This window comes from Bos mutus, chromosome 26 (genome assembly GCF_027580195.1).
Source record: "Bos mutus isolate GX-2022 chromosome 26, NWIPB_WYAK_1.1, whole genome shotgun sequence".
Classification (NCBI taxonomy): domain Eukaryota; kingdom Metazoa; phylum Chordata; class Mammalia; order Artiodactyla; family Bovidae; genus Bos; species Bos mutus.
The window spans coordinates 32203665-32219443 of NC_091642.1; positions in this window are offsets into that span (position 1 = coordinate 32203665).

Here is a 15779-nt window from a genome sequence, read left to right on the forward strand (position 1 = left end):
CCTCACCTGCCATCCAAACCAGATCCCTGGATAGCGGGGTAAACACCAGCACAGGGAATTGTCACCCCTGGACACGGAGGAAACTTTCCGTCTAAATCTCTATTTTTATAAACGCTGAATGCTTACTAGAAAGTGACCCTCCAATGAGCACATGTATTTGGTTCATGACAGTTTCTGACCCAAGAGCGGAATTTGAAGAGGTCAGATACTTGGGGAAATAACCAACTCACGCCACCTTTCGAATTGCCCGCCCACCCCCACCCCCACCCCCACCCCAGGGTTATCCCTGGCGTATGAGCCTATTTGCAGATTTCTTTTTGTCTTCCCACTTGTTTTCAAGTTGCTGAGTCGTCCCTATACATAGCTAAGGAAGAGGCGGCTTAGCCATGAAAATAGCTGCTTAGAGAAACAGAGCAATTTGGAATGAGCAAAAATAGCTCTTTGTGGTCACTTGAGTGTCTCATTTTCGATACTGATTTCCGTGCCCTCTCCAGTGTGGTTTTTTGGACTCTCATGTGAAGGCAGGTGATGGCACCACCCTTGTTTATTTCCTGGTCCACACAACACTTGGGAGCTCTCTGGTTTGAATGTTTTGAATGCTGAAATAAACCCAGGGAGCAGACTTATTTTCATGGGTGGTCATAAGGTAGGTACCACATTTGTGATGCTCCATGGATGTCTTATAATGTGGTTCAGACACTGCAGAGCATCTCATTTTTTTCTGTGAAATATGATTCTCACCACCAGGTTCTGCTGAATTCCTTCCTTTTTGCTTTAGTGTTCACTGCCCAGGTGACTTTTGGAAATTCGTGGCATTCCTCGAGAACAGTGATCTTCAACCACACCACACCTCAGACCTATGAGCCCCTGGGAATGAGGTCTAGGTGCTTTGCATGTGCAAAGGCTGCCTGGTTTGTGCCCTTGAAATCCTGCTGCTTTTGAGCCATCTGTACTTGTATGCTACTGTGACACAGGGAGCATCTAAGTGCTCAGAATGCAAGCGTTAGAAACCCCAGCAGTTGTGAGTGTACACTTAGAAACCCAGCCCAGACATTAAGGAGGCACTCCACTGGCCCACATCTCTCACCTGGAAATACTTTGTCCATCATGTGTGGAGAAAGGGATGAAACACCCCAAACAAGTCAATAATAAACAGGATGGATGAATCTCAAAATAATTATGCTGAGTAAAAGAAGCCAGACCGAAAAAAGCAAGTGCATATGGCAGGATTCCATTTATAAGAATTCTAGAAAATGCAAATGTCTCTAGTGACAGTGATCAGTGTTTGCTGGGCAACAAGGAAGGAGTAGGAGGGGTGGATTATAAAAGGGCACAAGGAAACTTTTGGGGTGACGGGTATGTTCATTGTCTTGATTGTGTTGATGGTTCCATGGACATATACATATGTCAAAACTTATCAAATTGTACACGTTCAAGTATGTGCAATTATACTTCAAAAAATTGAAGGAAAAACAAAAGACTGCTTCAGAAGAATGAGATTGGGAGTGCTTTTTTCTGAGCCATAGGAAGTGCATTAGACTACAGTAACATTTCATCCCCAATACCACTCCAGACCAGTGCTAAGCCTTCACATGCATTATCTCATTTAATCCTCATAACAGACCCAGGAGGAAAGGGAGGTGTAGAAACAATGAGTTGTTTGCTCAAACTCCCCCAGTGAGTGAGTGATAGAGTTGGGATTGGACCCACATCCAACAATTCCACAGCCCAAACCCCAAAGTCCAAAGAAGTACTTAGTCCTGGCTCTGCCAATAAACAGCCATGGGAATGAGCTGAGAGGGTCCCTGGCAAGTATCCTTTTGGGGGCCTGAACATCCTCCAAGTGATATCTCTTTATAATAAAGATTTTCCTTTCTTGGTGGGGTCCCCAATTGTCCTCCAAGTTAGTCAAAGCCTGTGGGTCTTAAGTAAAAAACTAGCTGATGCCATTTTACTATCATGTGGCCGTCTGAATGTAGGAGACACTATATGTTTGAGATGTAAAAGTGCATCTTACTTGCAGCTTGATCCTTTTAAAGCATGGTGGGTTCCTCATGCCTGGGCAGCCCAGCCATCCAGTGGGAGTCCCTGAGGGCCATGTTTCTGGGGGAGCCCCACAGACGGAAGGGCTGCTCCCCTCCTCACTAGAGGAGGAAGAACAAGAATCTCAGAGCCCTTTGGCCCTTCTCTACACCCTAGTCCTCCAACCTGTTGGAGAAGGGATTCAAAACTTTTCTTTCTCTCCTATTGGGTCTCATACTTGTTTTGCCCACACTTATAAATCTCCAGTGTTCTCCAAGTCACCGCTTTCTCCATTTATTGGGGAAAGAGCCTGCTGATAATTTTCCTTCAAAACTAAAACACTATCCCTTCCTCAGACTAATGCTGGACCAGTGTCTTCAGATGCAATAAAAATAAGAATTAAGGAAATGACCCGGGGCAAATCTTCTAACCTCTATGCGCCTTATTTTCCTCATCTGTAAAATGGGAATAAAAATATTTGCCCTCATATGGTTAGACATGTGATTGTTATAAAGATTAAATGAAATAATGGAAGTGCTCGGAACAGAGCAGAACACATAACTATTCATCGTGGTTGAAATGCGGTTTACTTTGCCTTTTACAGAGAGCTTTAAGCGTTGATTTTACACCCACTTTATAGAAAAGGGACCCTAATGGTCAGGGAAGTTAGTGAGTGAGTACAGTTAGAATTTGAGCCAGGAATTGCCTAGATAGTGAGAAAGTTCCCTCCTGCTCTAGCGCTGGGTGGTTTTTCTTCTTTTTTTGACATCAGTGATGTTAACTTTGCAATATCCTTCCTAAATGGTATCCCAAGTCACTAACAGTTCTTGGGTGGTATGGGAGAGGGTGGGATGGAGGAAGAGGAGAGTGAGCAGGGGCCCACTGGCATCTGTTGGCAAGTCAGCTAACCCTGAGGAGTTTCCTTAGTTAGCAGTCGGCTTCTGCTTGCTTGGAGTCCACTGCTTCCTGTAAAGGGGATAATTTTTACCTCTGAAATTATCTTCTGCTAGTGAGTTTGCAAACTTTTTCTCATGTGAACTCTGAAGTTATTTGGAACTGGATGTAAGGCACCCCCGGCAATCTTGAATCAACAGTAATCCCGAAGGACACGCAGACCCTTGATTTAGAAGGCATCTTCATGAAGCAGAGTACAAATCGAGAGTAGTAATGCCAGAACTGTAACTTCTGATTCTTCTTTATTTACTGCCGCAAAACCCCAAACCTTATCTGGCAATTCAGTGGTCTAGTTAAGAGGAACATTTTTCAGGAACAAAAGTGGTGAGCTGAGTTGGCCTTCAAAATTGAAAGGAAAAAAAAAACAAACGTGTCTGCTCGTTGTCAATGCTTTCACACTCAGCGTTCCGGCTTCCGGGTGCAAGAAGCAGAAAGCCATTTGGGTAATTTAATTTAAACAGTAATGGAAAGAGCAAGGAATATCTAAAGGCCACAAGTTTATATACTCACATCCATATCCTTTTTCTTAAAGAGGACTCCCAAGTTGTAAGAGCCTCAGGCTCCACACAAGCCATTCCTGTGCTCTTCAGCTCTCTCTGCAGACTGCTCTCGTCTGCTGGCCCACCCACCCATGTGTAGTGGCTGTCACGTCATTCAGCACAAGCCCCAGGTTTGTCGTCTAGAGTCTACCACCTTCAGCCAATTCCTTGATAGAAAGAACTCAACAATCTCCACCAGGTGACGGCCAACCAGTGCCTTGACTCCCCCCATCCCCCACCCCACCCACCTATCACTTGGAAAAGTGGAGGGGATGGGAGTCCTTTAGTATAAAAATAAGCCCATCCCTTTAGCACAGTCTAGGAGTGAGGGTGATATCCAAAGAGCGTGGCCTCAGATTTGGATAACTACAGAGGGAAGCAAGATAGAATGATCCTGAAGAAAATGACCAAGTTCTTAAAGTCCTATTCCTCCTCTTCTTCATCTGCCTTTCTCCTTCCTTCCCTTGGAGGTGGCAGTCTAGCTGAGGGCTGAGAGGCAGCAGGGCCAAGGAGGTGATGTAAGGCCCTAGACCCAAGAAGCTGCCATGGGCTGAGATGGTTGTGGCTGGGATGGAAACTCAGAGACTGCAGGGTACAGAAGGGGGAGGGAGTAAAGAAGCAAATATCTTGAGGCTAATTGGGACCAAGTTTTTCACTGTGGGAGAAGAGATTTACAAACATGGACAAAGGGAAGGATAGGAAAAGGTGATAGACTATAGCTGGAAGTGATGATGTAAACTTGAGGTCAGATAAACAATTGGATGGATAGATGACTAGATGGGTGGATAGGTAGTGGATATAGATAGATGATTAGACAGATGGATAGATAAATAGGTGATTAGATGAGTGAATTGATAGATTGGGCTTCCCCAGTGGCTCAGACAGTAAAGAATCTGCCTGCAATGCAGAAGACACTGGTTTGATCCCTGAGTCAGAAAGATCTCCCAGAGAAGAGAACTCTCCAATACACTCCAGTATTCTTGCCTTGGAAATCCCATGGACAGAGGAGCCTGGCAAGGCTATAGCCTACAGGGTCTCAAAGAGTTGGACACAACTGAGCAACTAACGCTATGCTATAGATAGATAGATATAGATAGATAATTAGATAGATGATGGATGGATAGATAAATCAATAGATGGTAGATAGATAGATGATAGACATGCATAGACAAATAAACCAGAAAATTTAATTCTTCTTTACCATAAGATGTCAACAAGCAAATGTGGAAGGAATGATGGAAATTGATTATCACTATAATGATAGTGATAATGGTTTGGTTTGATAATGGTTTGGCAACCATCTTAGAGGTTGTTGGTACAGGCATCCGCAGGTGCTAAGGCTGAGTAGACATTTGATGGGGAATAAGATATGGCATAGGCTTAGACTATCTCCCCACAAAAAACATGTCAACCACAAATGGGGACTGGTGAGCTTATAGCAGAGGAGTCTGGCAGACACCACCTTGACCAGACGATGGAGAGTCCATCCCAGTGGAGCAAAGGGTCAACATTATGAGCCCCTGAGGAAATGCACCAAGAAGATCTCAGCCTCATTTTTGTGTCTTTCCTGTCAAAATGCATGGCCTGAGTCTACACATGAGGAAATGCTGGAAAAACCCAGGGAGAGATCTGTACTCCTTATAAATTGCCATGGTCAAGAAAAATAGGGAAAGATGGAGGAACTGATTCATATGGAAAGGAAATGAAGACACATGACAGCCAGAAGGAACATGTGCTTCTGGACTGGTCTTGAACCAGAAAAGAAGAAGAAACATCGTTGGGACGTTTTGCAAATTCTGAGTGAGATATGTGAATTGGAAGGTCCTGTCATAGCGACATCATCTCCTGGTTTGGAGGACTTGTGGCTGTTATGTAGAAGAGTGGCCTTGACTTGGGAAGTCACACACTGAAGTATTTGAGTGTGTGGGGGATCACATCTGTAACTTGTTCTCAGATACCTCAAAAAAAGAATAATGATAATGGGTATATACACACACACAGAGAGAAAAGAATGGAGCAAGTGAAACAATGTGTTAACAAATGGGGAATCGGCGTGAGAGGGTGATGGGAATTCTTGGTATTGTTCTTGCAATATCCCTGTCTGAATGTACTTCAAAATCAATTATAAAAATCTGTTTATTAAATTACCAAGACCTGCGATTGCCATCCACACTCCCAAACCTTTGATAAAGGGAAGGGAGGGCTTCACCATGATGAAGCAGAGCCTCTTAAAAAGGTCTAGCCATTATCCACTCCAGTGAAGCAAGTCCAGCCCTCTCTTCTGCTGACCAGTGCAAAATGCCAAAGCAAAATAGAATAAATTTTAAATCTCTCACAAGAGTAAATAGGAATCAGAAACTCGTCCTGCTTTGGTAAGATACTCTGAAATGACCCTTTGTTTACAATATCAAAAGCAAACAACTGATGCATGCCAGAAATAGAAAGCCTTTAAAGTTTTAAAAACAAGTGCTTCTAGCAAACAATTGGAGCTGATCAGTGCCAAGACAAAGGCATTGCCCTAAATATTTTCATCTACTTTTGTCATATTATAAATACTGGCACCGAAGGAGATTTCATGGCAGAGCATAAAGACTCAGGCTTGGGAGTCAGACATATGTGGGTTAAAATTCTGACTCCTCTGCTTTTTAGCTGTGTGTCTTTAGGCAAGTTACTTAACTATTCTGAACTTTAATCGCTGCATCTATCAGGTGTGGGTAATAACAGTTCCTTCCTCTGGTTGGGGGTGAGGTTTGATGAAATATATGCAAAACATCCTGCATCTGGGAGACTCTCAATAATACCTGTTTCCTTGTTTCATGAGAAAGCTTTCAGGCCCAGACGGATCCTACTTTAAGAACCATCTCAGCAATGAGGCACTTGGCTGGCTTCATTTGTGTCTTGCCAAGCCCAAAACTCCTGTAGTCTGTGATTTCTTGCTTTTCCCCCAATGACATTTTTCTTGCCTGTCTTTATTTCAACCAACCCATCCCTTCATCTCATGGCCCCAACTCCAGACAACACTTTTGACATGGCCAAATTTATTCTTTTCCCTTGAAGACATTTCCTTTCACTCCTCATGGCTTATAAGCTAGGGAAACCAAAAGGAAAAATGTTTGTCTGTCTCAGCTGGTCTGCAAAGAGGAGCCACATGGTAAGAAATTGGACTGAGACGAATTTTCAAAAGGCTGAACTTAATAGCAAAAAGTCAAGTAAATCTCTAGGAGTGTATACACAAGACACCAGAGCACTGCTTTGGGTCCTCGTCTCTTAGAAGCCGGTTGATCCTGAGAAGAACATGTCATCTTTTAAAAGCCAGCCTGATGTCAGGGTCAGAAATTGTTCTTGGTCTTTCTTCCCATCATTTCTCATGCACAGTATATAATAGGGCACTTCACCCAGAAGCCACTGTTTCAGGACAAGCTTCAGAAATCAACTCCTACCGAATCCTTTACCATCATGTCCATTGGAATGAGAAGGGAGGAGAGAAGGATGGATTTGCTGGGCTTTCAGGCTCTCATACGAATTGCTTCAAGCCCAGGGAGGACAAAAAGGAAACAGCAGAGGAGATAAATGGCCAAGATCCTCTGATTCTATTCAGCTCCAACTTCCTGTCCTGAAGCCTGCAAGCCTGTTCCAAATATGCTTCTTACAGAGCATCTCAACACGAGGGATGTTCCTTAGGTTTTCAGAAGACAGAACTATGAAATAGTGCTGCTTTGGAAAAAAAAGAAGCTTCCTTCTGCTTCTTTCTTCTTACCAAAGAAATGCATAGTCATACTAGTTTTCATTTAACAAAGAACTGCAGAGCATTGTTCCTTGTCATTAAGAATCCTTCCAAGCTATTCTTTGTGTTCCTTAGGACCAGAGTTGAATTAATTAAATCTCTAATGGTGAGGATTTAGGTTGTTCCCCATATTTTACTATTGTGATAATGTTGTAAGGGTTATTTTTACAGCACAGTCTTCACATGTGGCCATGATTATTTCCTGAGAATTAAGTTGTTTGTTGTTTAGTCGTTAAGTTGTGTCTGACTCTGCAACCCCAGGGGCTGTAGCCCACCTGTTTTCTCTGTCCATGAGATTTCCCAGACAAGAATACTGGGGTGGGTTGCCATTCCTTTTCCAGGAGATCTTCCTGACCCAAGGATCGAACCCATGTCTCCTGCATTAGCAGGAGAATTCTTTAGCACTGAGACACCAGGGAAGCTGAGAATTAAGTACCCACAGGTAAACAACAGTGTGCACATTTTTGAGACTCCTGCCACATACTGCCAGCTCTCCTGCCAGAGAAGTTGTCCCAATGAAATAACACGTTCTTATTTTCAGGAGATCACAGCTGCCAAGCTCTTCCATCATTTTCTTTATCCCACTGTGAAACGAACACATGTGACTTATTTACACAATTTGGAAAGGCGGGTTAGGTTTGGTAGCTTGTGGAGAAGCACAAAAAGAAAGAAGAGAGTGCTTTAAGCATCTGTTCAAGAAAACACGGGCTGTTGCTGGTGATAGTTCTCCACCACTTAGAAATATCAAAAACCAGCATTTAGAAATCTTTTTTTTTTTCTTTTTAAAAAAGTTACACAAGGTCAATCTAGAAGATTTGAAAAGTAAAGAAAACCACTAAACATCCTCCAAAGGTCCACAACCCAAAGGTTAGCACTATGAACATCTTGGCAGATTTCCTTTCAGTCTTTTTTTCTTTACATACATGTCTTGTTTGTATAAATGACTAATACATTCCATTCTGTACTGATTTGTATTGCTTTGTCCGAGGGCTTTCTTGATCTTCCCCTGCCTTGCTTATCTCCAATGCCTTTGGGGGACATGGGCAAGAGGAATGCATTCTTAGCCTGGCCTCCAGGAGGAAAGCCACACTTCTCTCCAAGCCTCTGACCTCTGGCTCCAGCCTTTGAAACACTCCTAACTGATCCTGCCTCTACAACAATCTATAAGCCATTAGCTGGGGCTATATTGAATCCAGAAGGGTTCATCCCTAAGACCTCAGCTTTTATCCAGGGTCGATATAATAAACGACCAGCCGAAGAACATTTTTGCATCTTCTGCAGAAGTCTCTGGAGGGAACGTCTATTATGTGCCTCACCGTCCTTATATTGAGATTCTCACGATAAATTTGTGCTCACGTTGAATGTCAGGGAAAAGTTTGCCTCTCCTGATGAATGGCTATGCTTCCTTTTATCCAATAACTCATCACATTTCCCCTTTCGCTTTAGCTCAATTTAATGCACAATTGCAGTAACTATCCTCTGCCGGGTTTCTGGTTTAATCATTTCCTCCCTTCATCCATATGACTTTGGAGATTTCATCTTTAATCTCACTGTCCTAGGGCCTCGATTTTTAGGTGTCAATCATCTCAGATTTGTTGGAAGTTAGCAACAATGCAAATTAGAAATAAATAAACAGCAATCTTGACCCCTAGGCCATCTCTTTAGAGTCATAGCTGCCTTAGTAATTAATAATTGCCTTCATTAATGCCAAGTTCCTTCCTGGTATTTCCAGGCAACTGTGCCCAGAGAGCTATTATAAGATGCAATTGAGCATGTTAGGCCTGAATGAGAAGAGTGGAATTTTTTAGGAATGAATTACTTAGTCTTTTTCCTATATAACTAAAGTCCTAGTAAATCCCTCTGGTGGAAAACACCTCTTACTGATACTGCTGCGTTTAGTTGCTAAGTCATGCCCGACTCTTTGTGTCATGAACTACAGACCCCAGACTCCTCTGTCTATGGGATTTCCCAGGCAAGAGTACTGGAGTGGGTTGCCATTTCCTTCTTCAAGAGATCTTCCAGACGTAGGGATAAACCTGTGTCTCCTGCTTGGCAGTTGGATTCTTTATCACTGAGCCACCAGGGAAGCCCCTTCTTACTGATGTAACAGTAGATTACTTCCCTGCAAGGATGATAGCCACACGAGTTCCACGCCAGCCCACTTGACAACTGATGAAGTGGAATGGAGAGAGGGGCCTCTTGGCAGTACCCAGGGGCCATGAGAGGGACCACTGTTGTCTCTCCCTGAGCCTGATCTGTCATTCACATTTCCTCTCTCGTAAAGCCTTGACTGTCCTTGGTGTGTGTCTCTCTACTTCGATGATCTCTCTGGCTCTCATAGCCACTCCCCTAGCCCCATCAGGGCCCACTGTTTACATGGTAGATTAAATTAGAGACCACAGTTCCTCACCCCTCTCTGCAACCCCTGCCATGGTCTCAACATGGAACAGAGTGGATTTTTCCCTCTCCTTGACTTTAAGCTTGGCTCCATGACTTGCTTTAGTCAGCAGAATGGGGCAGAAGTAACAGCGGACCAGTTTTAAGCCTAGGCCTTAAGAGGCCTGGTGAGTTTCCGCTAGCTCCCTGTGCCATGAGACGAGCATGGGCAGAGCTTCCCCAGATGACTTGTAGATCCATGAGCAAATTAAATGCTTGTTGTTGTATGCCACTGAGATGTTGTAGCACTCCTATGTGCAGTGTCCCAGCTCAGATCAGAGTCCTGGGCCTCCCGCTTGTCCCCTGGGGGCTGGAACCTCTCAGACATCCTAATCACAAGTAGGAGTAGAATGCATGCATCTTCATCTCTGGAATTTGGGTTCCTGACACCAGACAGTTAACACTTACTGAACATACAATTATATACCGTAACATGCCAGCCCTGCACTAAGGGCCTGTGTGTGTTATTCCAGTTACTCCCCTAGAGTTTTGTGGTTTATTACATCTTTGCTGTACTCACAAGGAGACTGATGCACTAAAAAGTAAGTAATTGCCCATGACTCACAGTCATATGGAGGGAGAACTTGAACTCACTGATGTCTAGCTCCAGAGTCCACACCAACACCACGCTGCTGCCCTTTTGTTTACCTAGATTGTATGTCTCACTCTGTGCCCCAGCAACTAGACTGGCAGACAAAGCAATCTCCATCATGCTGGGCTCTCTACCCATCTCTGTGCCCTGGGCCAGAAAGCCTGGTAAGGGCCCAGGTCCTGGGTCTGATAAGTGGCCGTCCCTATGTGGCTCCTTCCCCCCACCCGCCCCCCACCCCCATTGCAGGCAGCCTCCTAGACACAAATTGTGACAGGAGCCTGTATAGGTCTCATCTAGCCCCTTCCCACCCCCTGTGCCGCATCCTGCTGAGTAGTAGTGAGGCCTTGGGGAGCCACCCTGTGGCCAGTGGAGGCTGAAGAATCAGAAGTGAAGAATGATAGATAGTCAGGAAGGCCTTCCAGAAGCTTCGGGGAGGAGTTTCATGTGGCTTATGGAAAGTTTGTATCATACTTCCTCTTCCAGGGCAATGCCTGAGCCCCCCGCTACTGCCAAAACCCACGGAAAAACAGTAAGGCACCACTGGATATGGTCCTCAAGAACTTCAGTGGCAGATGGGAAAACCGAGGCCCATTTCTCTACATGCAGGGTCCCATGCTTCACTTCTCAGCAAGGCCAGGAAGAATTACACTGCTGAGGCAGCACACTGGTCCCCTTACTGAGGCTTTTACCAGCCTTTGTCTTTAACTTGAGATTATATTCTTTAATCCTAATGCCGCATCTTGTGCACTCCTTACTGAAAATGAAAGTGTTAGTTGTTCATTCGTATCTGACTCTTTGCAGCCCCACGGACCTGCCAGGCTCCTCTGTCCGTGGAATTCTCCAGGCAAGAAACACTGGAGTGGATAGCGAATCCCTTTTCCAGGGGATCTTCTCGACCTGGGGATGGAACCCAGGTCTTCTTCATTGCAGACAGATTCTTTACCATCTGAGCCACCAGGGAAGCGCTCATTACTGTCAATGCACTAATTCATCCACCTGAGACTGAGTGTGTCAGTCCCTCTCTGGGCCCTGGGCCACTGAAGGTGGCATGTGTTTCTTTAGAGGCTCTGATCAAGCTGGTGTTTTGTGAAAACCAGGGGCCCAGATGACTGCTCCTCCCAGGGACTGTGTTTCTGAGCAGACACAGGCCAATGTCATCCCGAAGAGAAGGAGCTCCTCCTCTTTCTTCATTTCCCTCATCCTCACAAGTCTGCCACCTACCTGGTGATGAGGGGTCTCACCTGAGAGATGGTGTTCATTGCCTAAGAGACTTCCTCCCCACAGTGGAGACCAAAGGTAAGCTCTGTTTCTGGTAGAGAAAGTTCCAGGTCTCTCTTAGAGAGGAAGGCTGAGATCTTCTCAGGAAAGTCCCCAGAGGTCACCGCCCAGCTATCCCTCAGCAGGGATCTGTGTCCTCACTGCCTTTTGACAGGTCTCAGGAGGTGACAGCCTCCCAGAGGTCCTCTGTCTTTCAGAGCTGCCCCTTGCCTCTCTCAGTCTCCTCTGATGGGTGTAAATTGGTTCACAAATCCTGCAGTTCTTTTAGCTCATGCTCCACTGAGTTTCCTCGGCGATTTTCTGGTTTATTGCCCACTGCCTGGTTGCTAAGATTCCTTGTAAATTGCGTTGCCCTCTGCTCTGCGCTGCCATTCGTCCAGACTCGACGTGGAAGCCGTGGTCCTGGCATTTGCCGTGAGCTGGCCATGAATCGCTCTAGAGCAACGGCTGTGCTGCCGGCAGGTCCTCCACCTGCACAGCACGGAGGCCGCACAGTGGACAAAGCCCCAAGGGCACAGAGCTAATTTATGCCACCAGGCAGAACTCATCTTTCTTGCCTGTCTCATTCTGGAGGAGGAATCAATATATTGAGGTAGTGGAATCACTCAGCGCACTCGAAATGTTTCTTGACACCACCCCATTACACCCTGGGGACTGCAAGTAACTGAAAGACAGATAGATGGCCCTCCTCTTGCACTACAAAGACAGATAGGGAAGATGCAAATGGTGAAAAAGAAGAGGTGAAAAGTGCAAGTTCTAGTCAGACAATCTCGGTTCAAATGCAAACTCTCCCACTTCCTGGCTGTGTGATCTTGAAGAAGTTACCTAAGCTCTCTGTGCTTCAATTGCTAGTCTACAAAATAGAAGTAACAAGAGCACCTGGATTGTTGTGAGGTTTAAATGAGATCGGGCATAAACTAAGTACTCAGTAAATGTTAACTATTTTCACAATGATCATCATCAACATCATCATCCCAAAGTAGCATGCGTGAAGCCAGTGAACACCGCACCCTCTGCAGCCCTTCACCCAGCTGATCCATCTCCCTGTGTCAGCACTATTATTCTGACTGCTCCTTTGGCTTGGTGTTGCTTGCTACTTCCCTCCCTTGTCCGTCTTTCTCTCCCCCTCCCTCTGGTTAACACAGTTTCTTCATATTTCCTTGCACCCTTTAATTGGGAGAGGCAAGTCACTCATCATAACAAAAAGAGGGGCCCAGGCTTTTACTCCCACCTCTTCAGAGCAGGACTGTAAATTACACATCACATTTCTATAGATGCCATATAGTTATATAAATTATAGGCAATGCTCTTAAAACATACACATATGAACCTTTATATAGATAAAATATTTATGTGCATCCCTATAGAAAGGTTGATATACCTTCTCCTGACATAGACCATTTCTCAAATGTTCTCAGCAGTCACCAGCAGCCAATGTGCAGATGAAAGCATTGTTCCCCATTGACCTTCCTCTTACCTCTTTATCAAAGAGCTTTTAGAAGCTGGGCTTCCCTGGTGGCGCAGTGGGTAAAGAATTTGCCTGCAATGCAGGAGACCCTGGTTCAACCCCTGGGTCTGGAAGTTCCCCTAGAAAGGAAATGGTTACCCACCCCAGTATTCTTGCCTGGAGAATTCCATGTACAGAGGAGCCTGGAGAATTCCATGTACAGAGGAGCCTGGCGGGTCCATGGGGTCATGAAGAGTCGGACACGACTGACTGACTAACACTTTCACTTTCGACACTTTGCAGAACCTTGAGGGCTTAGAAGTCTCTACTTTTGCAGAGCCCTTCATGGGCATTCAGAGGTGAAAGAAACCTGAGTGGGCATTGAATCCAAACTCCTACCACACCTAGAAATGCTTTTCCAGTAACCATTAGTCAAGTGATATTATAAATCTACAGAGGAAGAGCCTGTTCCATCAATGGGAGGGCAGGTCAAGATGTTAGTTATTTTTCAAGTTGAACCAAAATGTCCCTTCACCATTCCTCACCCTGCACCTCTTGGACAATGATGGAAAATATCTGACCTTTTAAACACAACTGGTGTTTCAACCATTTGACTCTGCCATCCCATCTTTCCTTAGCCTTCTTTTCTCCAGGCTTTAGCCCACAGTCCCTCAAACATTCCAGGTGTGGCTTCCTGCCTCTTCTCCATCGTGGTCATTTTCCTCGGGCCACACCCTGGTGTATTAATATGTTCCTTAGAGTGGAGAGACCAGCGTGGGATGCCTTCTTCTACCTGTGGTCTGACCAGCCCAGTGGTGCTCCCCTCCCTCGTGATACCATCATGAATTTAGAATCCTTCTGTAATCCAACATTTGAATTGGCTTTTCAGTTGTAGCTTTGACAACTAAAGCCTCTTTAGAGCTTCCTTGCTGGTACCTGATACCCAGTCATGACTCCCCTAACCTGTGCTTGCAACATTGATTTTTTTCTGATGGTAAAAGTGGAACTTTACATTTTTTCCTTGTGATCTTTAGCTCAGCATCTCCATTTCTTCAAGCAATGAGGACTTCACGCAAAAAGGGGGTGGACTCAACCACTCCAGCACTTCAAGAAGTTTGAATCTTTACAGTGACCCCGGGCCATTTGTTTCTCTTTCACCAGTGTCTCTCGTGGTGCTATGTACACAGTAGGCACTCAGTAACAGTTGAATCAGCATCCATCCTGCTGTGTCACCCCTCACAGCATGAGCTCACGTACGTGCTACCTGTGAAAGTGCTTTGAATATCCTCAGATACTATGCGGATGTCAGTTATCGTGAATATTGCTATTCATGTGGCTGTGTGCTCGGTCGCTGTCATGTCCAACTCTTTGTGACCCAATGGACTGTAGCCCACCAGCCTCCTCTGTCCATGGAATTTTCCACACAGGAATACTGGAGTGGGTTGCCATTTCCTACTCGAATTCATATGGCTGTTAGAAGTTTATTGAAGGCAAGAGGTATGGATTGTTTTTCTCCATTTCCGTAGTAGCTGGAACGATGTCTTTTATACAGTGGGTGCTCCACAAAAGCTGTTGGCTGAACTGAATTGAAGGAGTTGGCCCAGCATCCCAGACACAGACTTAGAAAGACCAAGCATGGAATAGAAGGTTCTGGCTAGGCTACAACTGGAGGTGACTTCATGGCACAAAAGGGGAAAGAAAGGTGGGAAGTGGGGGCTATGCTGAACGTAAAGGGCATCATTTCCCTGGGTATCTATACTACATCAGATATGACTCCATAACTAGCCACTCCATGGCAAATGGCTTAAAAACAACAAGCATTTATAACTGATTGTTGGACCTTGGGTCAGCTGGGCCTATCTAAACCAGGCTTGGCTGACCTTGACTGGGCTCAATCTTGCATCTGTGACCAGCTGGTGGGTCAGCTGGAGGCCCCTGACACACATACTGGTGGGTGGTTGGCTGTAGGCTGTGATGGGGTGACTGGACCATGTGTCTCGCATCACCCAGAAAGCCATATCATGCTTATTTACTCAGCGTTTCAACAGAGTTCCAAGAGAAAAAGCAGAAATGCACCAGATGTCTTGAGGTCTTGACTTGTTACTTCCACTGCATTCCATTGATCAAAGCCAGTAACAAAACCAGCCCAGGTTTGAGGGAAGGAGGAAGAAAAACCTCTACCTCTCATATGAGGAGCTGAAAGTCACACAGCAAAAAGAGTGAATGTAGAAGAGTATGAAGAACTGGAGGCATTTAAATCATCAGTTAATCTCATCCTCACTTCTTTCCCTGCTTCAATCCATTCTTCCCCTCCCTCCCTCTCTCCATCCATCAAATACACACTGACTGGACACCTACTACAGGACAGGACCATGCAGGTTTTGGAAGCGTGGCTGGAGAATGTTTCTTCCAAACTCTAGACTTTGGAAGAAAACCACCGCTGTCTCAGATTAGGAGGAGGGCGACTGGTAGCCATTGAATTGCTTCCAACAGGCATGAGTAGCCTCCATACTGCTGGGGTCACAGTGCGATGGTCCCTGGGCACCTGACCTGTCCATGTGCGTTTGCATCTGTGACCAGGCTGAACTCTGACACCCACCCAGCATTGCTGCTGCTGCTCCTGCCAGAATCCTGAAAAATTTATGAAATCAGCCAGTCACTGTGCACCCTGCCACGCCACGTGTCAATCCAGCCCCAGTGAGGATATAAACAACCTGATGGGTCCTT